The sequence below is a fragment of the Antechinus flavipes genome, chromosome 1 (genome assembly GCF_016432865.1).
Source record: "Antechinus flavipes isolate AdamAnt ecotype Samford, QLD, Australia chromosome 1, AdamAnt_v2, whole genome shotgun sequence".
NCBI classification, from domain to species: domain Eukaryota; kingdom Metazoa; phylum Chordata; class Mammalia; order Dasyuromorphia; family Dasyuridae; genus Antechinus; species Antechinus flavipes.
Genome location: NC_067398.1, coordinates 381781023 through 381793939, shown reverse-complemented (window position 1 = coordinate 381793939; position 12917 = coordinate 381781023). Strand labels below are relative to the sequence as shown.

Sequence of the window (12917 nt, the reverse complement as noted above, 5' to 3'; positions counted from 1 at the left end):
GAGGGTTAGGACATAGATAAGAGGAAAGGAAGAAGAAGGAAGTACTGGTTGGGAACGTTCTATAAGCAAAATTATGAAGTAGACATTGCTAGATTGCTTACAGGAAATAATGAATGAATAGATTTGTTTGTCTGGATTCTTTTAGAATAATAGAGAAGATATGGTTGGAAATTTAGTTATGAGCCATTCAATAGACAGTTTTAAATGCTTAAGAACTCTAGACTTTATCTTTTAGGTAGACCTCTTAGCTTCTGAGGCAACCTCAAGGCAATCATATTACTTTTATTTGTAACACCCTTTAGTGAAAGCATTAACACAATGCATGCTCAGTGTTGATGGACATCAGAGTCTATGGCTTTGCTTTCTTTTTCCTCCCCTTATTCACTTAGTTTTGAATGGTAAAATCCCCAAGCCAAGAAAGACAGTTTATTTTAATAGAGACAGACAGTCTTTAACTTACTATATGGATGAATTGTTTTCCTAAAGTTATTTGTAAATCAGTTTGAAACTCAGATCATATTTTCCCCACAGAAACAAAGTTAAACATGGTGGTTAGGTTCCCATACCAACCCACAAAAGCCTACTTAACCTATAATGTAGCTGAACTTGAGTTCTGTAGAAGAAATTCTATAGACTATAACCACCATATCTAATGGTGTTTCCATGGAAAAATTAATTCTATGTTCCAACTTAGATCTTTAGGCAGTAGGGGCAGGGCCTCCCTCTCCCTTCCCCCCTTTCTCCTTCTCCCCATCTCTTACATTGGCCAAAACAGACTGAGTAGAATTCCAGAGGATTTAGGGAATGGTACCTAGGTATGGGGGAAGAGCCTCTGGGTGGAAAGGATGAATGGTAAGTATGGATCTTGGAAACAGGGTTTGGATTTGGTGAAGAGCTGTTCAGTGGCACAAAACTGGGAAGAATTTGGGTCTCCAGTAATGGTGGCAACTATGGGATTAGTGCAGTGGCAGAGAAGAAAGGAACGAAGGGAGACAGGCAGTGAAAACTGTCAGTCATGCTTCCCCAGAAGTGGTTTCTTCTTTATGGAAACTGTTCGAAAAGGGGGGGAGATATTCATAAATATTGTTGACAATTTGGAATTGTTTATAATTCTCTTTTGGCATAAGAGGAAGGATTCCTCTTTGTCCTGGATAAATCAGACTAGGTCTATCCCATCTTTCCTCCCAATGCATTCTCCCAATTATTTTGGGACCAAATTTTATTAATTTCTTATGTCAAGAGCTATATTTTTTTAAATCAAGCCTCAGCTCACTCTCTGTGATAATCTGGATCCTGAATTTGCAGAAGTAGACAGATAAAGATATTACTTATTAACTCAACAAATCTCCTTGACCATCTATAGACTACCTGCCAGTGATTGAAAATGATTCATTATCTGGTAGGGGTCTTATGGCACTCACCTCTATTATTACAATATCTTTAATTTCCTTGACATTATTTTGTCACCTGATTGCCTCCTCTTGAGGTCCCATCCCATCAGCTTGAGATCTTGATTTAGTTCCACTTCTCACTTTCACATGGGCCATTCATAGGTTCTTATTTTCTAGGAGCAACTCAGAAAACCCTAGCTATGGGCCATTTTGGTTAAAGAGAAGAGGGAGGAAATGAAGAAGCATTTATTAAGCTCACAGTGCATCAGGCACTGGGTCCTGTTCTGGAGATCAAAATATAAGTGAAAAGGATAGTCCCTGTTTTCGAAGAGCTTACATTGTAACAAGGGTAAACACCACTGAAATATTGAATGAAGATAACCAGGGTGGGACGCAATTTTGAAGTCCAAAAGCTACAAAATCAGGAAGGGAATGAAAGTGAACTTAGATATCTCTTTAAAATAGAGGAGGAATTCACCACTAGAAGAACATGAGCAGTTTAGTAGCTGCCATGAAGAATGAATTGGAGTGAGGAGAGTCTTTCAGGGATATCAGCCAAACTACTTGAATAGTCTAGGTGAGAGGTGATGAAAGCCTTCATTAGGGTTCAGGATTTGTAAGTGGAAAGAAGGGGAAAGATATGAGAGAAATTATGAAAGTAGAAATGACATATTTTGGCAACAGATTGGCTGTGTTTGGATGAGGAATCAAAGATAATTTTGATGTTGCATGCCTAGGTGACTGGAAGGATGGTGGTATCTCAATCATAACAGGGAAATTTTGAAGTGAGGATGATTTGGTAATAAAGCTAATGATATTAGTGTTAGATAAATTGAGTTTGAGATGGGTATAAAATACCTAACTTGAGATGTCTATTAGTCAATTGGTGATGTGATATTGGAGGACAGCAAAGAGGTTAGGTCTGGATAAATAGATTTAAGAATCATCTGAAGAGAGATGGATTTCATTTCTATTTCTGAATCTCTAGCACCTAAAATGATACACAAGTAAATACTTAGGAAATGCTTATCATAGATTGGTTTCCTGATGGTATCTTGAGAGCCAAAAGATTGCCATCACCCTTGGATTATCAAATAGATGGAATTCATCTTCTTGTGACCTCAACTCCCATTTCTATGAATCTTTTCTTCCCTGGTGATGTCCACTCTATAAATTATTTTTCTGTTCCCTCTCTTTCCATAAATTTCCTTTTTAACACCTACTTTTGGAAAAAAGATCATCTGATGGGATTAAAGAAAATAGGAGCAAGACTCAAGATGGTGGATCTAGATCTAGAAGGGACCTTAAAGGTCACTTAATCCAATATGCCTGTTTTTGTAAATGATGAAATTGAGGTCAAGAGTTTGAAGAGCTTGTAAAAGGATATACAATGAATGGAAAAGACCAAATTCAAACCCAGGTCATATGATTCAAATTCCAGCCTTTTTTCCTCAACATCCCTCTGACTTAAGTCTTATTTTTCAGATATCCAGGAGTGTGTGATTGATTATATATTGACATACAACTTGTATGTGATGACCAAAAATCAGAACCTTAGCCTGAATTTCAAAAGGCAAGAGTTATCTCTAAGAAATTTTTCTGGGAAAGGAAATTATCAACAACTCAAAATAAAAGTGAATTGTAAAAGAATATTGTATAATATACGATTATTATTATTTAATACTTATAATATGCCTTTGGCATAGGCAACACTGCTTGGAGATTCTCCCAAAGCAAAGAAAAAATACCTGCCCTGAAGAGCTCAAGGTAATGGAATCATTATTTTAATGTAAGAATAACATTTTAGAACAAAGAAGAGTCATATTGGACTTATTACCAAATGAGATGCATTTAGGTTCCAGAATTGAGAAGTAGTAGGGGCTACTAATAAACCTTAATTAGCAGAGTGTTCAATTCCTGGAGGAGGAGAGAAAACCCTATCATCAAGAGCAGAAAAAAGACATAGGGAAAGGGATCCTCTTTCCCCACTTCACTCCACTGATTTAAGTGAAATTGATATGTATTAACAAACATGTCAACTGATATCTGGTGAATTTTGTGTGTCAGCCCTCCAGTTAAAATAAAAGCAAAGAGAAGATTATATGCTGTATTAAAATTCAGACACCCATTCTCCTTCCTTTGACTTCATTATACAATGTCTTTTATACCTCTCTAATACCAACTACTTTTCAATGTCCTCTGAAATTACTATGTCCTTTTAGCTTTTACCTTGAATTTATTCCCAATTGATTTAGTGAGCAAATACAAGTAAGGAACTAGTTTGTATTCAGTGATATATTGTATATTTGAAGTAAAATCGTTTATGATTATCCATTATGAGCTGTGAAGTAATCTCTTTTTCTATATTCCTTGTTTTCCAAGATTATTTAAGATGAATTGCTTTAACATTTTCAAATTTTTTTTACTGATTTTCTATATCTGGCCATTCTCCTCTGACTCATCAGTCCAGTGATTTTTACAAGGGCATCAGCAAATAATTTTTTTTCTAGAAGAGAAAAAAGCACTATATATAAGAGTTAATCAGAGGCAAATTTTACTGTAGTGGAAAGATGAATGGAAAGGATGGATGAAAACAATGAAATATTAAAAAGATGTCAGATTTTGCTATTGGAGAATAAGGATGTCATTGAAAGCTCTAGCTTAAAGGATATTTTAAACTAAGGGGAAGTATGACCCAATATCATGAGATCTTCTTCATGTTAAACTGTTAAAATTACAACATTGACATGAAACAAATAGAAAAGAAGTATAGGAGTTTAATTGCTGCCATTCCGGAGGTTATAAAAGCCCTTACAGAATTTTGTCTTCATATTTGGGGTCTTCCAACGAACCTCAAGGAAGGATCCAGAAGCGGCATAGTACTTGAGAAGTAACTCTTGATTTGGACTTAAAACCATGGTTTTGGCTTTCCCACATAAGTCTCAAATAGTTCATCTATAAAAAAGTCAGATTACAAGTCTTTTTTTAGCTCTAAATTTCATCATCGTGTGATTCTTGACTCTTTAAAAAAAAAGTCTATTTTTCATTCTGAATTTAACAAACATCCCCAAATAATATTTCTATACAAAAAATAGAATGGAAATGGATTATGTATAAAATAATGAATATTTATCCAAATCTTTTTAGAAAAAAGATTTTTAAAAAATCAATTTTGCTTTCAAAGTAGACTTTCCTTTAGAATTTCCTTCTTTTTTTAATGCACTTTATGCAAAAATTCTCCAATGACCTTTTTCTCCCCTTTCCTCTCCCCTCCCCTTACCTCTCTTCTCACCTCTCCTGTCCCCTCCTCTCCTCTCTTTTCCTCTCTTTTTCTCTCCTCTTTCCTCTCATCTTTTCTTCTTTGGTCTCCTCTTCTTTTGCTCTCCTCTCTTCTCCTCTCATCTCTTTTGCTTTCCTCTTCCCTCCTCTTCTATATTATCCTGTCCCATCCTCTCCTTTACTTTCTATTCTCTTTTCTGCTCTCCTCTCCTCTTCTCTGTCTCCTTTCTCCTCCCTTCTCCTCCTTTCACTTTCCTTTTCCTTCCCTTTCCTTCCTTTTCTTTCCTTTTCTTTTTGTTTCTTTGACAATCTCATTACTAACTACTTCTTATTACTCAAATAAGAAGGGAAACACCCTGTAAGAAATAAGCATAGACATGCAAAACAAATCCACACCACTTGCTTTGTACAAACATGGATGTCTAATTTTGCCCTTTGAATCCATTACCCCTTTGTAAGGACATGATGAGTAGCATGGTTTCCTCATTAGCTTTCTGGAGTTATAAGTTGGTCATTATATTGATCACCTAAGTTCTTTGCAATAATGTCTTTATCAAAACAATGTTTTTCCTCTGGTTCTGATGACACTTCCTTTCCTTTTTTGATGACTTCAGTACTTAGTTTACAGTATTTTTTCCTGCCCCTAGGAGACTTCAACATACATATTCCCTCAAACACCCTATCCTCCCAGTTCCTGAATTCACTTATTTCCCATGACCCACTTCTCACCCCTATCTAAGTTAAACATACAAGAATGTTCATATGCTTGATCTTTTACAAATTCCTTATTTATGCACTATCGCAAACACTACAAGTTTCTTACAAACCTTTTCATCCCTATCCAAATTTTCTATGGCTCCTCTCTCTTCCTCCCCTTGCCAAAAATTTAAAAAATAAAAACAAACCCCTCCCCAAAATCTTGGCTGATATTTTACTGAAAAAATTGAGGTCATTCGCTGAAAGCCCTTCTTTATCTTATATCACCTAAATGGTTTCTTCCATGATCTCCTTTTTCATCTTAGTTTACGAGATGAGGTGGTATTTTTCCTTCTAAAGCTAATCTGTCCACATGTATAGGTGATCTGATTCCATTCCATCTTCTCAGAAATTTTCCTCCTTTATCAATCCCACTCTCTCACTTATCTTCAATCTTTTTTCTGTCAACTGTTGCCTTTCTATCTACAAACATATCCATATTTCTCTCATCCTCAAACACCCTCACTTAATCCATCTATCTTTTCTATTATCCCACATGTCTCCTGTCTTTTATGGCTAAACTTCTTGAGAAGGCCATTTATAATAGATACCTCTACTTCCTCTCTTCTTAACTCTCTGTGGTCTGGTTTCCGAATTCCTCATTCCACCCAAACTACTTTTCCCAAAGTTACCAACTATCTCTTAAATGTCAAATTCAATAGTCTTTTCTCAATTTTCATCATAATCTCTCCATGGCCTTTGATACTGTTGATCACCTTCTTTTCCATGATTCTCTCTTCTTTCTATGTTATTTTAGTCTTTCATTCATTTCATTCATTGTTCTTTTCTCTATCACAAATTATATAACCAAAGAGTCAAGGTTTATATCATTTCTACTCTAGCATTTCTCTCCATCAAGGAGAATCAGGTATAGGACAGAAGTTCCTTTTGCTAGTTTCTCTAATTTCAAAAATTATAATTACCATTAAGATAAGAGAGAGAGTTCTAACAAATATCTAGATAATTGAAGTGTCTCTATTGGGCTTGTGATTTGCTTCTTGAATTCATTATTTATTTCTTCTTTCTGTCCAGGTAGTATCTCATAAGATCTGATGACATTATAGCTTTTGTTTTTGCCTCCTTTGATTCTTGTTTACATGGGCTCCATATTGCTTTCTATATTGCCCTCCATCCCATTTTTCATTCCTGAATTTCATCAAATGAGTATCTTTTTAAAATATATTTTATTGATTTTTTTTTACCTCATCTACATTTTTCATTGCATCTCCCTTTTTTATTTTTGTTATAATTTCGCATCAGTTCATGCAGTATTTTCATACTTCTTTGCATTCATCATATTCATTATTTCTTACAGCAGAATTACATTCAGAGACCATATTTTATTTAGCAATTCTACAATTGATGTTTAATTGCTTTGTTTTTGGTTCTTTTTTCATTACAAAAGTGCTAATATAGGTATATATGATACCTTTCCTTTTGTCATTGACCTTGTTAGCATATATTGATAAATCCTATTGATAAAAAATCAATGGGATTTTTGGGTCAAATAATATGGAAATTTTAGTCAATTTTTTTTTTTGCAAAATTCCAAATTGCTTTCCAAAATGGTTGAATTCATTCATAGTCCTGCTAATGGTATATAAATGTGATTCTCTTTTCACAGTCTAACATTTATTGTTCCTACCCTTTATCATTGTTGCCAATTTGCTGAGTAGAAAGTAAGACTTAAGATTTGTTTTGATATATATTTCTCTTATTGTTATTTGGAACTTTCATGAAATTATTAATAGTTTGCAGTTCTTTTGAGAACTGTTTATATCCTTATCTATTGAAAAATGGATTTTTTTTTCATATTTGAGGCTATCCCATCCAATTTTGGAACTGTATTGTATTATTTCATTGAGACCTAGAGTCACAATCAAGGCATAGCTCCCATTTCATTAGGACTAGGTAATACCTCTGTAGTCATATTTTCCTTTTTGTATTAGGAACTCTTGTTCAAATTGTGTATTGTCATCTGCAGCCATGCATTTTTGTTTTAATTGATTCCTTTTTTGGATTTTGTTTCCTGTGAAATGCCTCTGTTACTCCTCTTTTTTTCTACCTTGTAGGTACTGTCTATGGCATCTAGTTTGTGGATTTACTTATTTTTCTCTTTCTTCCTTTTTTTTTTTTTTTTTTTTTTTTTTTTGTTTAAGGACCTTGTGGACTTGATTACAGGCAAGAACATTCTTACCAGCTCTTTTTCACTGTGCTCCATCTCTGGCCAAGAAGCTTTTGTCTCCCAAATGTCCTATTAATACTTTTCTTGGAATGTAGGAGAGATGGGAGAGAAAAACGAATCTGCTTCTCAGACATCAGCTTCTTAAATAACTTCCTAAACCTGTCTTTCTCTTCTTGCCTGACTTTCCATCAGCAGCAGTGATGGAATCACCACCTAGCCCCTGAAGGTGTTCAATTTCTTACCCAAGATTTAGTAATCCTTAGAAATGCTTTCTAGATTGCTTCTGGCAGTATCATTTGATCTTATATGAGTCACCAGAAATGCTAAGCATTCATCAGGTTTTATAAGTTTGGGGTGGTTCTTTGCTATAACCTGGATACATGCCCCAGGAAGTCTGAAAGCTTTCCTATTGTTTTCAGAGCATCCAATTGCTTCCTTAGTATAAATCAGAGGGAAGGCACAGTTAATAAAGACTATGAAGGACTTGGGTGGGTTCTCAGGGATGATATGATGCCTACTTTCAAGCACCTATACGAATGTTTAAGGAAAGAAGATAAGCTATGATTTACTTGACCCCCAGTAAACAGAAGTCAACAAGGATGCAGATTTAAACTTATTGGAGTGCAAGGGATAATGTTGTAAAAAATTACCCTGGCATGGATTCTGTCAATATAAAGTTATTATTAAATAAAATAAAATAAAAAAAAATAAACTTATTGGAAACTTGCAAACAGAATCTACATTGCCAAGGGGTTTCCTGTTCAGGTATGGGTTGGACTAGATTAGAAGTGTCAAACTCAGCTACAATACTTTGCAGCTTCATCAGAACCAAATAAAAATGTAATTGGAAATGTTTAACAAAATAAATAAAGATACATAAAATCTTAATTTGTGGCTTTCATCTGTATCCTTTTCTATTTGAATTTGATATCATTAGAATAGGTATTAAGTCCCTTCCTGCTCCAGATTTAATGAAGAAAATGATTTGTATATACTTTTACTGGATCTCCAATTCTCACAATGCTATTTCATAGAGAATGTAGAAAGATATGGCAGAGACAGCACTAATTTGGGGATTAGAGGGCCTAAGTTATCCACTTCTTTGCTGTATGACCCTGAACAAATCACTTAACATCTCTTACATCTTAATTTCCTCACATATAAAAAGAGAGATAATTATATAGTAATATTCACTTTATAGAGTCATTAAGATAAAAAAAAAGTCGGTGAATTTTACAACTACAAAATGCAGTACAAATGCAGGCTACTACCATTAATATTATAATTATTATTATTGAACATAGCCAAGTAAAATCTATAAAACTTTGTAAAATATTTTGGCAAAGTTACACTAGGAATCACTGAGATACCTTGAATCCCAGTCCTAATGTAGAAAATTACATTTGATCAATAATAAACTATAATTGAGGCCAAAGTCAATATATTTTGTGCCATATAAATTTTGAGTTGATGCTTTTCTCAGCTGCATAACTTTAATTTGTTTTTTTACATTATTATTTTAATTTAAATTATTAAATATGATATCTATATAACCTATCCAGCTTTGTCTTTTCTTTTCCTCTCTCTTTGGTATTCCTAAGATTTTAACTTGCTGATTGTTAGTCCTCAGCTCTTTGACCTTGAACAAATTACACAGGTCTTGATTAGTGAGAATTATGAATACCTTGAAGTGATCCTATTGCTTGAATTTGTACTGCATATTTCTATTTGGCTGGAACTAATGACCATTTTCTTTATAATTCTAATTTCAAACAGTGCAAATTTAAATACAACTAATTATTTCAGGGAGTTTATTATTCACATCAATCAGGGCTTAACTATTTTCCCCCTGCACCTTCGGTTTTTCACCTGTCAAAGGAGGCAGATCTAGAGATTTAGATTCCCTTTGATCCATCTATTCCACAAGACTATCATAGTAATCAATGAAAAACAGTTAATGGAGTTGTGGCCTGGAAATGGGAGTGGATGGAAGGGAGAGAACATTTGACTGTGAATTAAGAGATATGATTTATATTTTTATTGTGTCACTAACTTTCTAAGTGTTTCTGAGCACATTGCAACCTCTCTGGCAATGAGATGGTTAGATAAGATTTTCTATTAAATCTGCATTTTTTAAAGTTACTGAATTTCATATGATTACAGTTATCCCCAGTATCTTTTTTTTCTTTCCAAAGAGTCCTCCCACATAGCAAATAATATTTTTATGACCAAAAAAAAAAAAAAGAAGTGGGGGTAGAGAGGGAAGTGCAATTGATTACTACAGTGACAGAGTGTAATCATGCGTAACATTTATGGACTTCTTACTTACATGAAGGGGTGAGTTTGGGGTTGGTTTCTTCTCATAGGTTTTCATTTGAGTTCTGCTTGTTCTTTATTATTTTCTTGTATTATCTTTTAATTTTTAATATTTGGTTGTTCTTTCCATATACATTATAGTTGTTATGGTGGATATTGTTATCTTGACTCTGCTTACTTTATTCTGCATCAATCCATATAGATATTTATGTATTCATCACATTCATCTTTTATTTTTTGCTAATTTGCATTTTTCTTATTACTAATGATCTGGATTCTTTCATTGGTTGTGAATAATTTGTGGTTCTTCTTTTAAGAACTGTATATATATATTTCCATGCAATATACATCCGTTTCTGAGAAATTCACATCAAGATATTTTTTCTCCACTTCCCTTCTCATCCTAGGTGCATTAATTTTATTTGTGAAGAAGTTTTTATGTTTCATGCCTTTAGACACTTACTAAGTAGATGGGGCAAATTCTTTAACATGTCTCCTGTTTTCATTTTTTTAAATCTCTAAAATTTTCATTTTTTTAAATCTCTAAAATGAGAACAGTATTAACTACTAACAGAGTTGTAAGGAGGATAAAATGAAATAATATTTATAAAACACTTTGCTAATCTTAAAGCATCACTAAAATGCTATTATTATATACATGTGGGTATATATGCACATATATATATATATATGCACACACACACACACACACACACACACATATTTACATTCATTACCTGAGCTCTGGACATTGCTATATAGACACTGGATTTTGTTTAAAAAAAAAAACTCACAAGTTTGGTAATGTTGGGAGAAAAGCTTCCAGGAAGTTTAGAGAAGAATAAAAAAGAACACTTACAGGAAGGATGTGATCAGACTGAAATGGGTCTGAGTGATGAATCCCACTAGTAGATACACTTCCTCTGTGGGTCTTTGCCCTGAGACTCTTCTTGACTATTGTTGTAAGACAGAAATAATCAGAGCAGTGATGTATGCTGGAGAAACTTTTGAACCCTTTCCTGACCCACCCTAACACACCAACCTCCTTATAATTTCCTTTTCTATTTTGGGTGAAACAGGGAGAGAGGTTAACAACTCTCTATTAGCTGCCCAAACTATCCAATTTCTGTTCTTCTCTACTGGAAGAAGACAGAATAATGGGGGAAAGTTCATTTTATTTCCTCTGAAGTAAACTCAATTTGTACAGTTCACTTATTATTTTGTTTTTTCCGTCAGAGGTGTCAAACCTCTAGACCATAAGCTCCACGAAGCCTACAACACCTGAGTACAGTCTCAACCAGATTAAAATGTAGTTCTTAATTGATTTTAATATGTTGATGGATTAATAAAAAAGAGAACTATATAAACATATGTGGTTTTCTAAAAAGTCATTGTCTTATTTCTGTTTGAGTTTGACACCATTGAGCTAGGTGACTCTACAAGATTATAAACTGTATTTGAGATAGTGGCTTGGATTTGTAGAGGGTTCCTTATTCTAATGAAATCATAGGTCCAATGCTTGTTTCCTATTGTTACTTCTGATGAATTTATTCCCCACTTTATATTAATTACAAGAAGGAAACCCATGAAAATCCATCAATGGAGTGAGATTTAGGAAAGGGAGCTTCTTTTGTCCTTTAAAAGAGAGAAGGAATATCTTCTCAGAAGAAGCTGAAAATATTTTTTTGGCTTCTCTGAGAGAGAAAGTGACCCAACTGATCATTTTGGACTTCAGTCCAAAATGTATTACTAATGAGAAAATAAATCTCATTGATTCAAAGAAGGGACTAGAAACTGGCCCCACAATAGCTGAAGCAGAAAGTTTCTTTAAAATGAAAGGATTTAGCATCCAGCCCTCACCAAACCTTGCTTATAGGATCAGATAAATGAGTACGCAGTTAGAAGGCATAGTGGATAGAGTGTTGAATCTGTAATCAGAAAGATTTGAGTTCAAATACTGCTTTGGCACTTATTACTAGAAATAGCTAGCATTTATATGGTATTTATTATGTGCCAGGCACTGTGTTAAGCACTTTACAAAAATCACCTTATTAGATCCTGACAACAATTCTGGGAGTTATTGCTATCCCTAAGAATTATTATTTTAGGTGTTATTATTATTCCCATTTAACAGTTGAGAAAACTGGAGTAAATAGAGATTAAATGATTTTCTCAGGTCACATAGCTATTAAATGTATGAGGATGCTTTTGAATTTAGATCTTCCTAATTCCAGGACTGGAGTTCTATGTATTGTATCACCTTGTTGCTCTCCCTGCCCCCTCCCAACCATCTTATTATTGTATGACCTTAGGTAAGTAATTGATTTCAGTTTCTTTATATGTAAAATGGAGGAAATAATAGTGGTCACTTCCTAAAGTTGTCATGAAGATAAAATGAAGTACTTTTTGTAAAGGGCTATGCAAACCTTAGGGTACCATAAAAATGGAAGTCATTATTATTCAAAGATTATTGCAGATTTCTGTACTAAGATGACAGTGAAGAAGGAACCCTCTGAAGCACTTCCAAAGTCCCCTCTAAACAATTAGAAAACCACTTCAGAATTTATCTAGAAACAGGGAAGCAGCTAATCAACCTGATAGGAAAAGTTTTGTCTCATTGCATGGGAGTGAGGTCCAAAAGCAGCTTCATAGCAGGAGGACTTCAGCAAGGCTCTGAATCTGGGGCATTCCACCAATGAAGTCTACTCTCCTAGAAACCAGAAGCCCCCTAGGTAAATGAAGCATTCTGTACAGCACAGCAATCTTGCATGTCAATGAACCCACCCCTAGCACACTAGGCTATCCTTGACCCCATTGCTGACCAGTAGTGAAACTCTTATCCTGAGAGCTAACCAAAAGCTAAACCCTATCCCTGGGACTCATCAACAGGGAGGCCCTATTTTAATAGCAACCCAGCAGCAGAACCCCCCACTTCTGGAGCACATCAGCAGCTAAATCCCACACCCAGGGAAGACCAAAAGGGAAGGTCA

The 12917-nt window shown here is 34.5% G+C and overlaps 1 long non-coding RNA gene across 2 annotated transcripts in view; it reads left to right on the top strand.

Moving 5' to 3' along the window:
* The first annotated feature begins 723 nt into the window (after positions 1 to 723).
* Positions 724 to 12917, top strand: part of LOC127561164 (uncharacterized) — a 33028-nt gene continuing 20834 nt past the window's right edge. Inside the window, exon 1 of one of the 2 annotated variants that reach the window (XR_007953477.1) lies at positions 724 to 852. This is a non-coding gene — a long non-coding RNA (uncharacterized LOC127561164). Of the gene's footprint in view, positions 853 to 3102; positions 3159 to 12917 lie in introns of those variants that run through there. The other variant, XR_007953483.1, reaches the window with a different exon arrangement.